At 34.0% G+C, this 16998-nt stretch overlaps 1 protein-coding gene across 1 annotated transcript in view; it reads right to left on the bottom strand.

Moving 5' to 3' along the window:
* The window catches only part of LOC119468839, a 121839-nt gene that overhangs the window by 33309 nt on the left and 71532 nt on the right, over nt 1–16998 (bottom strand). The gene's annotated exons all lie outside the window — the stretch shown is intronic.

The raw sequence follows: 16998 nt of genomic DNA, 5'->3' as shown, positions 1-16998 counted from the left end.
TATAGGTAATGATGACAAGTTATATTTATAAAGCATTAGAATAATTTTATAGAAATCTATGGTTGTTTTTAAAATAAAAACTGATATTGAAAATGCAAACAATAAACTAACAAAGACATGCTACACTATTTGTGAGTTAACGGTACAAGAAAAATGGCAGAAATAATTCATGGCAGCCAAAGGGTTTGAAGAGAATAGAATTTTACAAATGCTTTGGAGAAAAGGGAGCACAAGATGTAAGGAAAGGGCATTAATAAATAAAAAGACTGGTAAGTTAATGATTATTCCAAAGGGTCTGAGCTATTGAGCTCATTTTTAAAAATTCATGCTGGAAAGAAATAAGGGAATTGAAAGCTTTGGGTTATTTAGCAATAATCATTGCAGACACTGGAAAATTGCTTATAAAATAAAAAGAAAGTACGATGAGCATCTCTTTTACAGAAGAAATGGGAGTTAACCTAAATGCAAATATTAATAATTAGTCTTCTGTTTCTCTCTCTCTCTTTCAGTTTTAAACCATTTATAAATTGATAGTCTCTACTTCTCGTCTCATTATTTTGATTTTGATTTTGATTCTTAGTGTATTTCTTTTTAACAAACATTTCTATTCTTCTGAGTTGGAGGCTGCAATTGTTTTCAGACAAATGATTTCGTTCCCTGGTAGGCAACCTAATAACTGACTCTCCCAGTACAAAATTGTCAGAGATCCTCTCTCTCTCTCTGACAACCTGTGTCTGCCCAACTCTAAAACTGCCTTCAGGTAAAAGTTACAGGTAAATATAACTCTAAGCTGTCTACAATCAAGACATAATATGTATGTAAACAAAATAATCCTGATCTAGTCATTTCTATCCAGTAATCTTATCTGTTTGCAAGACACCTACATTTTATAAAGACCATCTCTGTATAGTTCAGTCTATTTTTTTCACTCTGGAATTAAAGTAAAACAAAACTTCACCTGAGAAAAAGATGAAACAGTCATATTCTTCTCAACTAGTATTCTCAGGTTCCAAAAATAAATTCCTTCCATGCGCCCTATCTCCTCCATAAGATGGTAACTACCAATGTTGACTCTCAGTGAGATGTGTTTCCATAAGATCTATTTTTAAATTATTTTAAATCTATTTGTATTATAAAATGCGAAAGGAAAATTTTAAATTCATGACCATTCATATTTACTCCCTCTCACCTGCCCAATAAATACCCATGAGTATTTTCCTTTGCCAGAGTAACTCCTGGGTCATTTTCATGCATATCACTGTAAAACAAGCAGACATTGTGAAGTCAGGAAGGCCAACACAATTTACACGGGAATAAACCAAGAGTGTCTGGCAAGTATTAGCTACAGGAAAAACAAAGGTGTTATGGTCTGAATTTCGTTCCCCAAAAAACTTATATGTTGAAGTTGCAACTCCCAGTACCTTAAAATATGACCGTATTTGGAGATAGAGACTCAAAGGAGGTAATCGAGTTAAAGTGAGGTGATTGAGAGGGCACCCTAATTCACTACGACTGGTGTCCTTTTAGGAAGAGGAGATTAGGACGCAGACACATACAGAGGGAAGAACACGTAAAGACACAAAGGGAAAATGGCCGTGGACAAGCCAAAGAGAGAGGTCTCAGAAGACACAACTTTGCTAACACCTTGATCTCAGATTTCTAGCCTCCCAAAATTAGGAAAAAATAAGTTTATATTGTTTATGCCGCCTACTCTGTGGTACTTTGTTACGGCAATCTTAGTAAACAAATACAGAAGGAAAAATGCAAGATGGCCTATTGTAGGTTGTGATCTGTGGGGTAGCTTAGGAGAGCCTAGAGGAGGAAGGACTGAAATTTTAGAAGCAGCTGCCTTGTGGTATAGAGTTCAGGACTAAGAAAGAATGAAGACTGTGAAGCAGTTTGACTGGTATTAGGTATGTAATACTTGTTGGATTTTGCTGTTACTGAGAGAGACCTCAGTGTTTACTTTTGAATTATTTTTGTATTTCCAATAATAAACGTTATTTTAGCTAGTACTGAGATTTTTAAAACCACCAAGCTGCTTAATTTTATGTATCATTAACATGTGCCATGCAGTGCCTATTTATGAGGCAAAATCTTTAAATATATTACCTTTAATCATTACAAAGGAAGGAATGTATTCTTATTCCTAGGTCAATAGATGTGAAATGACTTGTCCGAGTTAACCCCAAAATTAAGTTCCAGTGCTGAAATTTGACCTGGATCAATCTTATTGTAATAATTGAGTTCTTGTAGATTGTACCATACAGTTTCTCAAAGCTATTTCAAGGATATGTTGGAAGCAATTGGAGGTTGCAGTTGACTCCATTGTAGCCTTGCCAAGATACCTTTTCTGGACTGAGAGAACCTCTCACTTTCTGTGAGTGTTGATGTGAATAGTTGCAGTTACACCGTTTTTAGAATTGACCTAAATAAATGAGAGACATTTTAGTTCAGGGTAGGATGACTCTAAACATTCCTGAACTAGAACTCCTTATGGGATGAGAGAGGCTGGATTTTATCTGCATGTACATCTTTATAAGCTTCTTCCCTTCTATTTTTCTCACTCTCTTGTATGTTTCACCTAAGCACAGTACCTTAATAATAAGTGACTAACACAGGAATTCCCATTCAGGGCAAAGCTTCTAGGAAATCTGACCTACAACTGGATTATAATAACTAGCTACATAACAATATGATTAAAACTTATTATGAGTAAATATTTAACAAATAACAACAACAACAAAACCTTTGTCATTTGATGAGTAGTTAAATATGCATTAAATTACAAAGAAATGATAGTTGGAGAGATACAACCTAGAAAAATTGCTTATTGGGATCTACAGTGTTATGAAAACAATTAAATGCATTTTAGCACAGATCTGTGCAGTTTTTGACAGTGTACATTGCATGGTACACAAATTTCACAGGCTTTTTATGTGTCAGGACAATTTTTGGTTGCATGTGACTAAATCTCAATTCAAATAAGCTTAGTCTAAAAGAGAATTTATTGATCTTTTTCTCTGTGAATTCAAGGGCAAGGTTTATTGTAGAAATAGCTGGACCTTATTCTATCTCTTGACTTTGTTTGGCTTTATTCTACACACGTGTGAAATAAAGATTCCTGTGTAAAGGTAGCTTTTCTAATGCTAAGGAAAGATTCTAATTGGTTTTGGCTATATCATTTATTAGCTTTAAAATACTGACTGTGTCCATGGTATGTGGTATTTTCATTGAACAACTTTAGTAATGCATCTATCATTGTGATAGGAAAGGGTGATATATAACTGAGAGTATAACTGTGGAAGCACAGAGTAGGGAGAAGTTCCCAGTAAAGCCATGAGGAGAGAATATGTATTAGGCAGACAAAAATACGTCTACAATAGTCTACTAGTGATAATATTAGCAAGACATGAAAAAGGTAGTGAGGTCCAATTTGTTTGGAAAATGCAAAATTAATCAAATTAGGATGCATTTATAATTGTAAGTCTCTTCAGTTATTTAAGATGATAATGGATATTTTGAATTTCAATGATGGATATATATCATACATTATTTTACTAAAGTTATTTGAACTTGAGATCCATTTTTCATGAAATATTTCATGGAATCCCAACAGACTTGGGTTCAAAGATGTCTCTACTATATGACTTTGGAAAATTAGTTAAATTGTCTAGGCCTCAGTTTCTTCAGCTATAAAACAGTAATAACTAAATGTTCTTAACAAATTTATTATAAGGATTAGAATAAAGTATATTAAAGATGCCCAGTTCTATGAAAGTAGTTCGTATTGGGCCAAATAATTTCAATTCAGAGACCATTGGATGCTTCTCCAAAGTATTAAATTGTTTTCTGAAAATAAGATTAAAGTACTTTTATAGTTTTCGTTCGCTTTTTAACAAGGTGATGAAAGGTAAATTTGGTGTTGATGAGGAATAATTTATGGGTTGGTTATAGGTTGAATTGGATTTCAGATGGCAAGGAAAAAAAGGAGCCAGAGATATGAAGGACAGTTGGGAGGTTATTGTAATAAATTGTGAATTGATGGGCACATGAACCAAGGTAACATAAGGCAGTAATGTGTAACTATTAAGAAAAATACCATAAAAATGATTAGAAGTCTTTCAGAATGACCCAATTCAGCAGTTTACCATGAGAATTTTATTTTCCAAATAGTCTATTTAATTGAATAATAATGGGTGCTAAAATTATGCAAGGTGCCCTCTTTTCCTCTAGTTTAATAAAATAATATACTGTGAAATACAATAAAATTTTTAAAAATGTAATCATCATCACTAAAATGTACCCTTATACATAGTTATTCATTTTATATATTTCGTACTTCTTTTGATAGAGTGTGGTGTAAAATAGGGCTTTCACTTTACATGTCAAACACTTTAGAGTAGTCCTGCTTTAGTATGTGGACTTAGGTAAAATGCCACATACAGTTATGATCACACTGTTGTCTACAAAATTAATTAACCTGTTTTAAAATATTTTAGCAGAAAGATAATCATACAGAAAGTGAAGATTCCTCAAATATAAAAATACATTTCCAGGATTAGAGGTAGAAATTGAGAATAAAGAAATTGGATTTAATATCTGAAGAACATTCTCATTGATTTATTTGACAGACTTAACAGAGTCAAACATTTATCTGTATTTGGAAAACAGGCAAATTGTATGTTATAAAAATATACTAGAAATAAATTATGAAAATTCTCATATGTATTGATAGATTTATAACATCATAAATTATTATAGGAATTAAATTATTTTCCTCAGATCATTAATAAAAAAGGTTAAAAATAAAGGGAAACACATCTGAATTCCAGAACACAACTGCTTCCAATTGGTTTTCAAAATTACTGCTCTCTTAGGAAAGACATTTTTGGATGCATAAGGAAGGAAAACAAAACCGTGAGCTAACAAGCAATGGCAGAGAATGTCAAGGAATCAAAGGAAGAAGGATAAAAAATCAAAGGCTTCGGCGGGGCGCGGTGGCTCACGCCTGTAATCCCAGCACTTTGGGAGGCCGAGGCGTGTGGATCACGAGGTCAAGAGATCGAGACCATACTGGTCAACATGGCGAAACCCCGTCTCTACTAAAACTACAAAAAATTAGCTGCGCATGGTGGTGCGTGCCTGTAATCCCAGCTACTCAGGAGGCTGAGGCAGGAGAATTGCCTGAGCCCAGGAGGCGGAGGTTGCGGTGAGCCAAGATCACGCCACTGAACTCCAGCCTGGGTAACAAGAGCGAAACTCCGTCTCCCCCGCCAAAAAAAAAAAAAAAAAAAAAAAAATCAAAGGCTTCAGAGTGAGCAGAAACCTGGACAGTCTGTAGTTTGTGAAGTTACTCTATAAAGGTGCCTCCGCTTCCAGCTTTAACATGCTGTCCCAATCTATATTTTTTTTATGTGGGGGAGGTAATAAAATTGGCCCAACTTGGTTTAGATGTCATCCTTAATTCAATCATCTATGACCAAGAACTGGGGTCTTCTCATAAAGGGATCTATCTGTTCCCTTCTCATAGAACAGATACTGTGCAGATCCCTCATAGGAATTAATAACTAGGACATTTGTTAAACCAACAAATTCATCTTTAAACAAAATTAGCATAGAAATATCTATATATATGTATATATATATATGTACCTGAATATGCTGTCCTTAAAAAAATCCTGTTCTTTGCTTGAGCCCAGGGGTTTGAGGTTGCAGTGAGCTATAATTGCCCTACTGTACTCCAGCCTGGGTGACAGAGTGGGACCCTGTCTCTTAGAAACAAACAAACAAACAAAAACTCTGTCTTAACCATGGCTGTGTTTTCCTAGGTGAACTTGATAGACTAAATTTATTTACTGAGGAATCACTTTGAACAGTCTCTATTTGGAAAAAGAAACAAGATGTAGTACAATATTTTGTACTAAAATCTTGTTGTTTTTCTTGACTTGTTACTGGAACTATATATATATATATATATATATATATATATATATATATAATTTTTAAATGTAATCTTACATAAAATCCCAACTGAAGCAACCAATAAAAATTGAGTTGCTTTATTGGATATAGGGAGGGATGCCACTGAATTCATATTTGCTTTGAGTCTCTGCTTGCTACATATAGTGGCCCCAGAAGTTCCTTTTCAGAACCCATATCACTGCAGAATACAATCTGAAAATCACTAGTGTATTAGAAAAAAAAATTAAAAGTATAGGGTTTTGAATCAGGATATCAGAGTTTTATGAAATGATGACTCGGGTACATACTAACTCTGAAACAGGTTAAAACACTTTAATTCTCCAACCCTTCATTTCTTCAGCTAAACACTATACTAACTCACAAAGTTGATGTATTAAATTAGTCATCTGAAGTAAACCATGCAATGCTGTTCACTTTTATTGATGCTGTAGTTAGGATCTATTTCCCTACCCTCTGAGGAAACAGCTAGGCTGCCAATTCCTTTAAAAGACCCTCTGGTCCCCCACAGAACACATGCTCAATGATTTCAACAGTCCCCTCTTTTAAATAATTATATTCCCCTCCAAGGATATATTACTCAGTGACAATCTGTATTAACAAAACACATGCTATACACTTATTTTTACATCGTTTAGTTTACTCCAGATTTGTTGATGGTTATCCATCTTGTTCTGTGGTCTAAGAAGAGTGTGAAGGATGAACATGAGCAGAGAGAATGTATCTTAAATCGCTGATTTGACCACATCTAGGAGCTTCACAACCCAACGTGAGTAGCAAACTCAGTCTCCCTTTACTGCCAGGCGGAAGATTACTCACAGAGATACAGTGAAGCATCTCGGAGAAATGGACACTGAGGATACAATAGCATTGCCTTGATATTATTCACTTGAGTGTGATTATCAACCATGAAATGAGTGACAGACAAAAACTGCTTAAGTTGAGGCATACACTTTCACTCTATTTTGGATGCTGCTACTCTGACAATGTATTTTAAGCTCAGTAGTCTTTCTTCTTTTTTGTTCTTTTTTTTTTTTTTTTTTTTTTTTTTTTTTTTTTTTTTTTTTTTTTTTTTTTTTTTTTTATTTTTTTTTTTTTTTAATTCTCATTTGCTTGTGTGAAAGCTGCTCTTCTCAAGACTGAAGCTTTTCTGTAGTAATGTTGTGTGTTTAGATTTGAATCTACTAGGGCCTTGGCGCATATGGATAGAATACTCTATTTTTAAAGATGTATTGTGTCTGTTAATACAAAGGTCATGATGTAGATTTTTGCACTTAGAATCAGCATGAGAATGTGGAACTCTTCCTTGCAGATCTTGGCTCCATCAGCAAATAAATTAAAATAAACTGGAGGCTTGAAATAGAAATAATCCTCCTTCCAAGTGTTTCATTTAGAGAATGACATCCTGTTTTCTCCAGAATATCATGGGTAATTCTGCATATGAATGAATTTGGGAATAGAAAAAGCCCAGCAAATGAAACACACAAAATGACTTTTAGAATTTTAGGCTTCAGTAATAAAAATAAGTGATGATAGTTTTCTCTTTAATGTGTGTAGGGTCAAAGGAAACCCAAAACTTAGTTACATAAAGTTTTAGAGTTTTATAAAAAATTTGTGAAAGCAAACAGTAAGTTAAATTCTACCTGTAAGAGAATACAGTATACCTTTAAGACAATTTTGACACAATTCAGCTGTAACAGAAGTTTTCGGACTGTAATCAGCTCTCTGATTACAGCCACAAGTCAAAAGTTAAGTTTCAAAAATGTCTGTACTTTAACGTCATTCACCTGGAAAACTTGGATTAGCCTCTCAATGGAGCCTGAAAGGGCTTTAACTAACGTTCAAAATAACTATTGCCCATGTCACAGAAAGTCTTAGTTTGTTAATAAAACCCTAAAAGAGAAATACAAAAGGTACAATAATATATTTTAAATTGAAACATAAATTTTTAGTCATTATCTTCAATATATATTCCTTCCATTATGTCCCTGCTAAAATTGACCCAGTAGCTGAAGCAATCTTGGCCCATGTGTATCCCTAGTGCCCTTATGTTGAATTTTACTACTATTTTCTATTTAAAATGAAGTAAGAGCTTAGTTATATCCCTGTCTTTGGTAAATGAAAAATCAGGAAGAATCTCATATCTTTATATTGCCTGGGATAAAATAATCTTTTCAGACTTAGCATCCTTTCAGGAAACTGCAAGAGCTTACACTGGAAATATTATGGCAATTTTTGTATCAAGATGATGAGGATGATGATGATAAATGTAACAAGTCTGTAACATCTGCACATTTATGTGAAATTAGTGTCAAATACTGGTCAGTGCTGAAACTTTTTCCTTTTCTTGAGCATTGTAAAAATATGTTTTGCAGCCTTTTTGATTACAGGCGGTGTTATATAACTCATTCCGATTAATGAATTACGAGCACAACTGATATGTTACCTCTGATGTGAAACAGTTAAGACCTGTGCTTCCATTTATTCCCCCTGGATGTCACCATTTTGAATTTGAAGCCATGTATTACAGATTGCCAAGCTTCAGTCATCCCGTGTCTCTGAATGACTGCACAAATTTTAACTTTTTCTTCTCACTTCTGGGGACTGTGATTTTCTTTGACATAAATTAGTAATAAACATTTATATTGCTACTCCTCTAAGGTTTGAGGGTTATTACATAGCCAACATTACCCACTATGACTTGTACATCCTCATAGTAAACAATAAAAAATAGAAGTAACTGTTATACAAAGTACAGTATAATAAAGGTAGGGTAAATGCAGGAACCAGCAAACGCTAGCAACTGACTATAACATTAGCTGTTTTAGAGGCTATCACAACTATACCGGGAAAGGAAGATCTGATGAGTTCTGGTAATGTCAATTACATGTACAGATTGTACTAGGTCTAACAGTTGACATTGGTTGTCACAAATGTGACCAAATTAAAAAAAAAATGTTGGCATATGAGGATCAATGTGTATTTCTAGCCAATGTCTTAAAAAGGAGAACTGATCATGAAGATACAAGTCCTCATCAGCTCAGAGATTAATTTTCTAAATGATATTATTAATTGTCATGATAGTAAAGAGGGATGCAGACATTTTCAATGATACTGGCAAAACAGGTCAATGTACCATGATTTTGGGGCACTGGATTTTGTAATGATTGTAAAACAAGATTTTGAATAAATGATACATATTTGGGCACTCAAAGTAGGTTTCCAAAAATAAAAACTATGAATGCTCTAAAAACTCTGATTAACAAATTAATTAACTTAACAAATATTTGTTTTATTATTGAGCACTAATTGTTGGACCCTATTTTCTATGTTTGGTACCTACATTACATTTTAATAAGTTTAACTATTAAAATTCATCTCAGTCTGATGGCAAGTGTTTTGCATATTCAAAGAAAAGTAATCCTAATGGTAAATCTTGATCAAGAATCAATGGATGAGGTCAGGCATGGTGGCTCATGCCTGTAATCACAGCACTTTAAGAGGCTGAGGTGGGTGGATCACTTGAGATCAGGAGCTCAAGACCAGCCTGGCCAACATGGTGAAATCCCATATCTACTAAAAATACAAATATTAACCAGGTGTGGTGGCCCTGGCTTGTAGTCATAACTACTTAGGAGGCTGAGGCAGGAAAGTTGCTTGAACCCGAGATGCAGAGGCTGCAGTGAGCCAAGACTGTGCAATTGCACTCTAGCCTGGGCAACAAGAGCAAAACTTCATCTAAGAAAAGAAAGAAATCAATGGATGCATAACTCAGATCTTATCATCTTGGCTAGTTTGATTTGTTACCCTTTAAGCTTCACTTCTAGTAAGAATATTACAGACCTCTTATTGAATTTAAGTTTTCTATAAACTTTTAAGGCATAAAATTTGTAGATTATGCTTAAATATTTACAGAAATTTGGACATCAATGTTTTGTTCATTTGATCTCAACTCTTATTCCAAATCAACAGAGATCTGGCAATATAACTCCGTATTCTTGCAATTCTGCCTTCTAACAAATACTAAGTTAAAATAAGCACAGCATTCTTTGTTCATGCTGTATCAAGCAGTTTGTACTCAGGTACCAAAATTATTCATTATTAAACCTCTGATTGGTAGTTTGTAGCTATACTCAATTGGCATATCCTCCAAAAGGGATTACTTGAAATAGTATAAAATTTAAGTGCAACATTATAGAGGCTCCTTTCCTAAATTTGAGTTATCTACATTAGCCTGTTTTAATTTCAGCTTTTGCAATAGACTACTTGTTCTGAGGCAGGGGGCCAAGAAGCTACATATGAGATGTTGCAAAGACTCCTGATGCAATTACTGTTTGGATAAATGCTACATTACTTCATTTGTGTACTTGAAGTAAACTGGCTCTATTTGGTATTCTATGAATCTTCTTTCTAATTTCCAACCCAGGACAAATTGAAATTCAGTCAGTCCTTGTGTAAGGCACAGGGTTTATATTTAATGTATCAAACAAAGTAAAAAATATGTATGTATTTAATGTAGTTATTTCCTTCTGGAAAACAATCATTGGGCATTAACAAACCCGTTTATAAATGCATGCTACTTTCACAGTTAAGAATATCCCCAAAGGTTCACCCCTTCTTGACAGTGATTAGCTATGGAACAACAAGATAACTTATCGAAAATATGGCCTATGATGTTTGCACCAGTACTTAAACTTAATCCACCTTCCTCTTTCCCTTACTCCCTCTCCCTAGTTTTCTATCCTACTTTCTATTCCACATTTGTCTCTCTCAACCAGTCCTTCTTTTGTTTATTCCATTTGTCTCTCTATGCAAGTCACCAGCAATAGGGGATTTGGATGTATTTTTATCAGAGGCAAATTATATTAGAGATTGATTCCTGCTCTTTATATAAATTACTGGTAAATGCTAATTATTAATTGCATTTCACTTTGCTACAGACATTATAGTTCTGTAAGATGAGAGAGTCTGTTTCAATCACAGTTTACACATAATCTTCTGAGTTAATTTTATAACTTAAATTATTCCTGCATCAACACAGGATTTGAGTTAATTTCAGCTTTAATAACTGCAATAAGAAAATGTAAGATATTTAAAGGGAAGAGAATATTATATAAAAATTCCAGTCTAATATGGCTTCAATATCAATATACTCAATTTCCCATGTGTAAAACTAAATATACATTTATATATAATTCAATGATGAAAGCAAGTATACATCCTTTTGTTGACAGAGGAAAAAGACTTTTGCCGCTACTGAATTATAAAAGTACGATATTTTATGTAAAGAGCATTCCGATGGAATCTTTTTTATTACCTATTTCTTATACTGAGCAGCATGTATATTGAAATATAATCCAAAAAAAATCAGGATGTTAAAATAATGTGGTTCAGTTATAGAGGAGAAAATAGGAGTACAATTTAGGAAAAGGTACGACAATTGATGCTTATTATTTTTAAAAATTTTTCTGAAATATTGATTGTTTTAGTTTTGGTCAAGAGCTGTGTGTAGTAATAATCTCTCTCTCAAAATCAATATCTTGGTTAATACTGATATTCAAGTGATCTTTGTATTTTATTTGATTTTCTTCTTAATAATATCAAGCAAAACAGCTATTAGCCCCTTTATAAAAATGAGGAAACTGAGGTACAGTCACATAACTTGCTTTGTCACCCAGCCAAGAAGGGGCAGAGCTAGAGTTTAACACCAGTCTGGCTCCAGCCCTATTGCCCCAGATTCTTGCGCTATAATGAATCATTAGGACCTAGGCAAGTACATGTCCTGGTTATTGTTTGATCAGTGATCCCTGTGATTTTACAGAGGCAAAGGAAATGAATTCATAAAATCAGGAACCTGCATTTTCTTCCAGGAATTGTCATCACCCTTCAAATTAAAGAACTGTTTCAAAGGAACCTGTGGAATTGGCCAGAACGATCCTTAAGTAGTATATTTATATTTATTCAGATAATTGGCTGAACTCCTCAATTTTCATGTCATAGATTTAATAGATAATTTAGTCTTTAAAATTCTAAAGCTAAATGTTAGACATTAGCTGGTTTAATTGAGATAGAAATTAATTAAGCTGACCAACTTAGGGCTGCCATAAAATGTTAGCTATAAAGAGTTCCGCCCCCACTCCCAAGTTGTTGAATTAATTATCTTACATAGTCCTTTATAAGACTGTAGTCAAAATTATTATGTGAAGTTTTATTAGCAATAATGCTAGGCTATTTTTCCATTATTCATTTTCTTGTCAAGTAATTACTTTACACTGATTTTTAAACAATTTCTAGTCAGTGGACTCCAGAAAAGAAATGGTTTAAGTTTTCCCAATCATAGCCTTTTAACATGTTGGTGAATTTCCTTTTTTCTTCATCTTCATTCCTAAATAACAGCTTTGGAAAATTTGTAGATTTTAATTTCTTTTCATTTTTATAAATTTCAGTTAAGTCTACTGAAAAATTCCAATTCCATATTCAGTTGAAAGCTTTGTGACCTCTTCGTTTTCCATCCAAACCTGTTTAAACTTGTGCTCATATGACACAGAATACAGATAAGTCATCCTCTGGGATAATTAAATGTCTTCACTAATTTCCTCTTCTTGCAGGAATGGTTGAGGACTTTTCACTAACGCAAGTAATCTGACAACATACTTTGTGGCAAGACTCCAAAGTATGTGCTTGTTATGGGGACCTTGGGGCCTCCAACTGAACAGTTCACTCTCTTTGCAAGTTATCTGTGCAGGACTTCTTCACTTTGCACATCACCCTTATCACTGCCACAATACCCTATACTTTACCCACAGGAACTTCGTATCTTACCAATGGAGATATATTAGTCAGGGTTCTCTAGAGGGACAAAACTAAGAGGATATGTATATATGAAATGGAGTTTATCAAGGAGTAATGACTCACATCATCACAAGGTGAAGTCCCATAATAGGCTGTCTGCAAACTGAGGAGCAGGAAGCCAGTCCAAGTTCCAAAACATGGAAAGTAGGGATGCCAACAGTGCAGCCTTCAGTCGGTGGCTGAAGGTCTGAGAGTTCCTGGAAAACCACTGATGTAAGTCCAAAAGTCCAAAAGTTAAAGAACATGGAGTCTGATGTTTGAGGGCAGGAGGCCTCCAGCAAGGAAGAAAGATGAAGACTGGAAGACTCAGCGAGTCAAATCCTTCCACATTTTTCTGCCTGCTTTATTCTAGCCACACTGGCAGCTGATCAGTTGGTGCCTACACAGATTGATGGTGGCTCTGTCTCTCCCAGTCCACAGACTCAAATGTTAACCTTTGGCAACACCCTCACAGACACACCCAGGAACAATACTTTGCATCCTTCAATCCAATCAAGTTGGCACTCAGTATGAACCATCACAGGACATATTGCAGCCAATTCCATGGATGCTTCTCTCATCTGCTGTTTTTCTCTGAGTCTCTTCAGCCTTTGTTTAAATGAATCCAAGAGGCAAAGTGCAATTTACTATAGTAAAGATGTGAAATAAGATGCTAGTCTCCCTTGCCCCCTTGGGGGCAAGACTATGCCCTGCCCCCAATCCCTATGAATAGATCTCCTGAATTCCTTTTATTTGCCTTGAAGGCAGACCCTTTATTTGACTTGAGTTTGGAAAGGTGAAGAGCTTTATTCCTACCTTCCTTGGTTAACATCTTACCACAGTTGTGAACATACATAGCTTATTGAGGGAGAAGATGAGAGAGGACAAGATTGGGATAGTAGTTTGAGTTTAGTCGTGTCCTAGTAAATTCCACAGGACATGTTAGCCTCCCCCTTTCGCATTTGCTTTAACCAATAGATTGATACTTGATACATTTTCTTTAACCGTATATTAGCACCAGGCCCATTTGCCAGGTAAAGTCCAATCTGACATCTTATTATATTTTATATACATATAACTAAATTATAATCCTTTAAATATTATTGGGAATATGTTGGTCAAAGGATACAAAATTTATTTGACAGGGGAAGTAAATTGAAAGAGGTCTATTGTACATTATGGTGACTATAATTAACAACAAGGTATTATATCTTCAAAATTGCCAAAAGAGTAGATTTTAAGAGTTCTCACCATGAAAAATAAGTTTATGAGGTAATACATAAGTTAATTAGCTTGATTTAGCCATTCCATAATGTATACATACACCAAAACATTATGAGGTATCCCATAAATGTATACAATTTTTATTTCTCAATTAAAAAATGAGCATAAATGGGTCATATATTGATACATTTTATTTTTTATTTAACATAAGTGTTTTCTACATAACTAAATATTATTCTAAACTGATATCATATATATAAGATTTTATGATGTGATACACCATAAAATAATTAATCTATCCCATATTTGCTTGTACCCTAATATAATTTCAGTTTTCTTGCCACTATAATAATGGTAGGAATGAAAATTTTGTACTTAATTTTTTTGTGCACATATTTACTTTCTTATAAACAGTTATTGTAAAGGAATTACTGGCTTTAATATTTATCTTTGAAATTTTCATTATGTATATCATGGAATTTCCCTGCAAAAATGTACCATTTTATATTCTTAGCATATGTGAAGTTGCCAGTTTTACAACTCAGGAATATGTAACATTATATTTCTGAAAAGTATTTTTTCAAGTAGAATGGAAAAATAATGTACAATTTTAATTGTAGTTTACTTACTTAAAAGTAATATTAAATACTAATAGTAGATCAGTTACTCTTTACAGTTTGTATCTTTTGTATTATGTTTTTCTTCCATTCGTCATTTTCCTAATTTATGGTAAACTTTTGTGTTTTACATGATTTTGGTATGCTCACTTAATATCATGAATATCAGAGTTTTTCAGTTTTTTTTTCTATGTGCTGACATATATTGCAGATTATGGAAAACCTTTTGAAATTCTAAAAGAAGTCACTTATAATTGATTCAGATTTGCACCATTTTTAGATTTATTTTTTGAAATAAATAAATTAACAACAAGGTATTATATCTTGTTTTTATATAATCATGGAACACATTTTTCCTAGGTGTTCCATGTTTATTGATCAATTATGACTTTTTTTCTTTTGTTACACATGCTACTCATAATCTCTTAAAGGGTTTATATGTGTTATATATTTAAATTATGATAATACAGAATCATAAGAAGCTTTCTAATATTATTTTACAGCTTCTCTATATTTCTTTTATCCATTAAAAAATGACCAAATGAATGATAGCTAAAAAATAATAAAAAAAATATATCTAGAGGAAAAAATAAACTAAAAAATAGAAAACAAACAAACAAAAAATAATTAGCCAGGCAAAGACAGGGCAGGCATAGGCAGGGGAGGTCTGTTCTCCGGAGGTTTAAAGGGTTGGAAGCAGGAAGGAGATTGTCAAGGTCTGCAGAGAAGCCCAGTATGCCTCAAGCTCACACAGCAAGCAGAAGGGGGGCAAAAGGAGGCTGGGGCTGAAGGATGGGCATTGGGGCTATACCAGGCAGTACCTTGAGGACCATGTTAAGGGTTTAAGAATTTGACCACCTATGAGGTAACTGGTAGCTTCCCTTAACAAAATCTAGTCCAGAACCTCTGTATGTGGCAATGAAAGAAATCTATCTGTAAATACTATATATTAAAGCAGAATGAATAAACTATGCTAGTTATGAGCCTGATCACACACACACACACACACACACAAATTACTGAAAGCGCATGTTTGTGTTTTTTTCAATTGACAGTTGTTGAACAGTTGTTCGTATGGCTGTTTGGGAGGTTTTTGTATTTTTCTTTTCTTTTTCAACTGTTATTTTAGGTTCAAGGTTACAGGTGCATGTTTGTTACATAGATAAATTGCATGTCACCAGGTTTTGGTGTACAAATAATTTAATCACCCACATAGTGGGCCTAGTACCCAGTAGGTAGTTTTTTGACCCTCGCCCTCCTCCCACCCTCTGCCCTTAAGTAGGCCCCAGTGTCTATTGTTTCTGTCTTTATGTCCATGTGTACTCAATGTTTAACTCCCATTATACATGAGAACATGTGGTATTTGTTTTTCTGTTCCTGCGTTAATTCACTTAGCATAATAGCTTACAGCTCCATCCATGTTGCTGCAAAGGACATGATGTCACTGTTTTTTTAATGACTATGTAGTATTCTATGATGTATATATACCGCATTTTCTTTCTCTGTTCTACCATTTCTGGACATTTAGGTTGACTTTTTTGTCTTTTCTATTGTGAATAGCACTGTCATGAAGATACATATGCAGGTGTCTCTGTGGTAGAACGATTTATATTCTTTTGGGTATATACTTGATATTGGAAATGCTGGGTTGAATGGCAGTTCTGTTTTGTTTCTTTGAGAAATATAAAGACTTTTTTCCACAGTGGCTAAACTAATTTACATTCCCACCAGCAGTCTATAAGTGTTCCTTTTTCTCTGCCACCTCACCAACATCTGTTATTTTTGATGTTTTTATAATAGCCACTCTGACTGGTGTGATATGTTATCTCACTGTGGCTAAAATTTGCATTTCAGTAATAATTAGTGATTGGAGCATTTTACATATGCTTATTGATCACGTGGGTGGATCTCTCATATTGAGAAATGTCAATTTATATCCTTTGCCCACTTTTTAATGGGGTTCTTTGTTGTTTGCTTGTTGATTTGTTTAAGTTCCTTATAGATTCTGGATATTAGACCTTTGTCGGATGCATAGTTTGTGAGTATTTTCTCCCATTCTGTATGCTATCTGTTTATTCTTTTGATGGTTTCTTGGTCCCACTTGTTTATTTTTGTTTTTGATGCATTTGCTTTTGGAGATTTCATCATGAAGTCTTTGCAAAGCCTATGTCCAGATGGTTGTAGGTGTATGACTTTATTTCTGGGTCTTCTAACCTGTTCCATTGGCTCATTCATCTATTTTTGTAACAGTATCATGCTCTTTTGGTTACTGTAGACGTGTAGTATAGTATAGTTTGAAGTTGAGTAGTGTGATGCCTCAGGCCTTGCTTTTTTTTTTTTTTTT

The sequence above is a fragment of the Cebus imitator genome, unplaced genomic scaffold (assembly GCF_001604975.1).
Source record: "Cebus imitator isolate Cc_AM_T3 unplaced genomic scaffold, Cebus_imitator-1.0 Scaffold502, whole genome shotgun sequence".
NCBI lineage: Eukaryota > Metazoa > Chordata > Mammalia > Primates > Cebidae > Cebus > Cebus imitator.
Note: the sequence above shows the minus strand (reverse complement) of the source record. Positions and strands in the feature narration are given on the sequence as shown.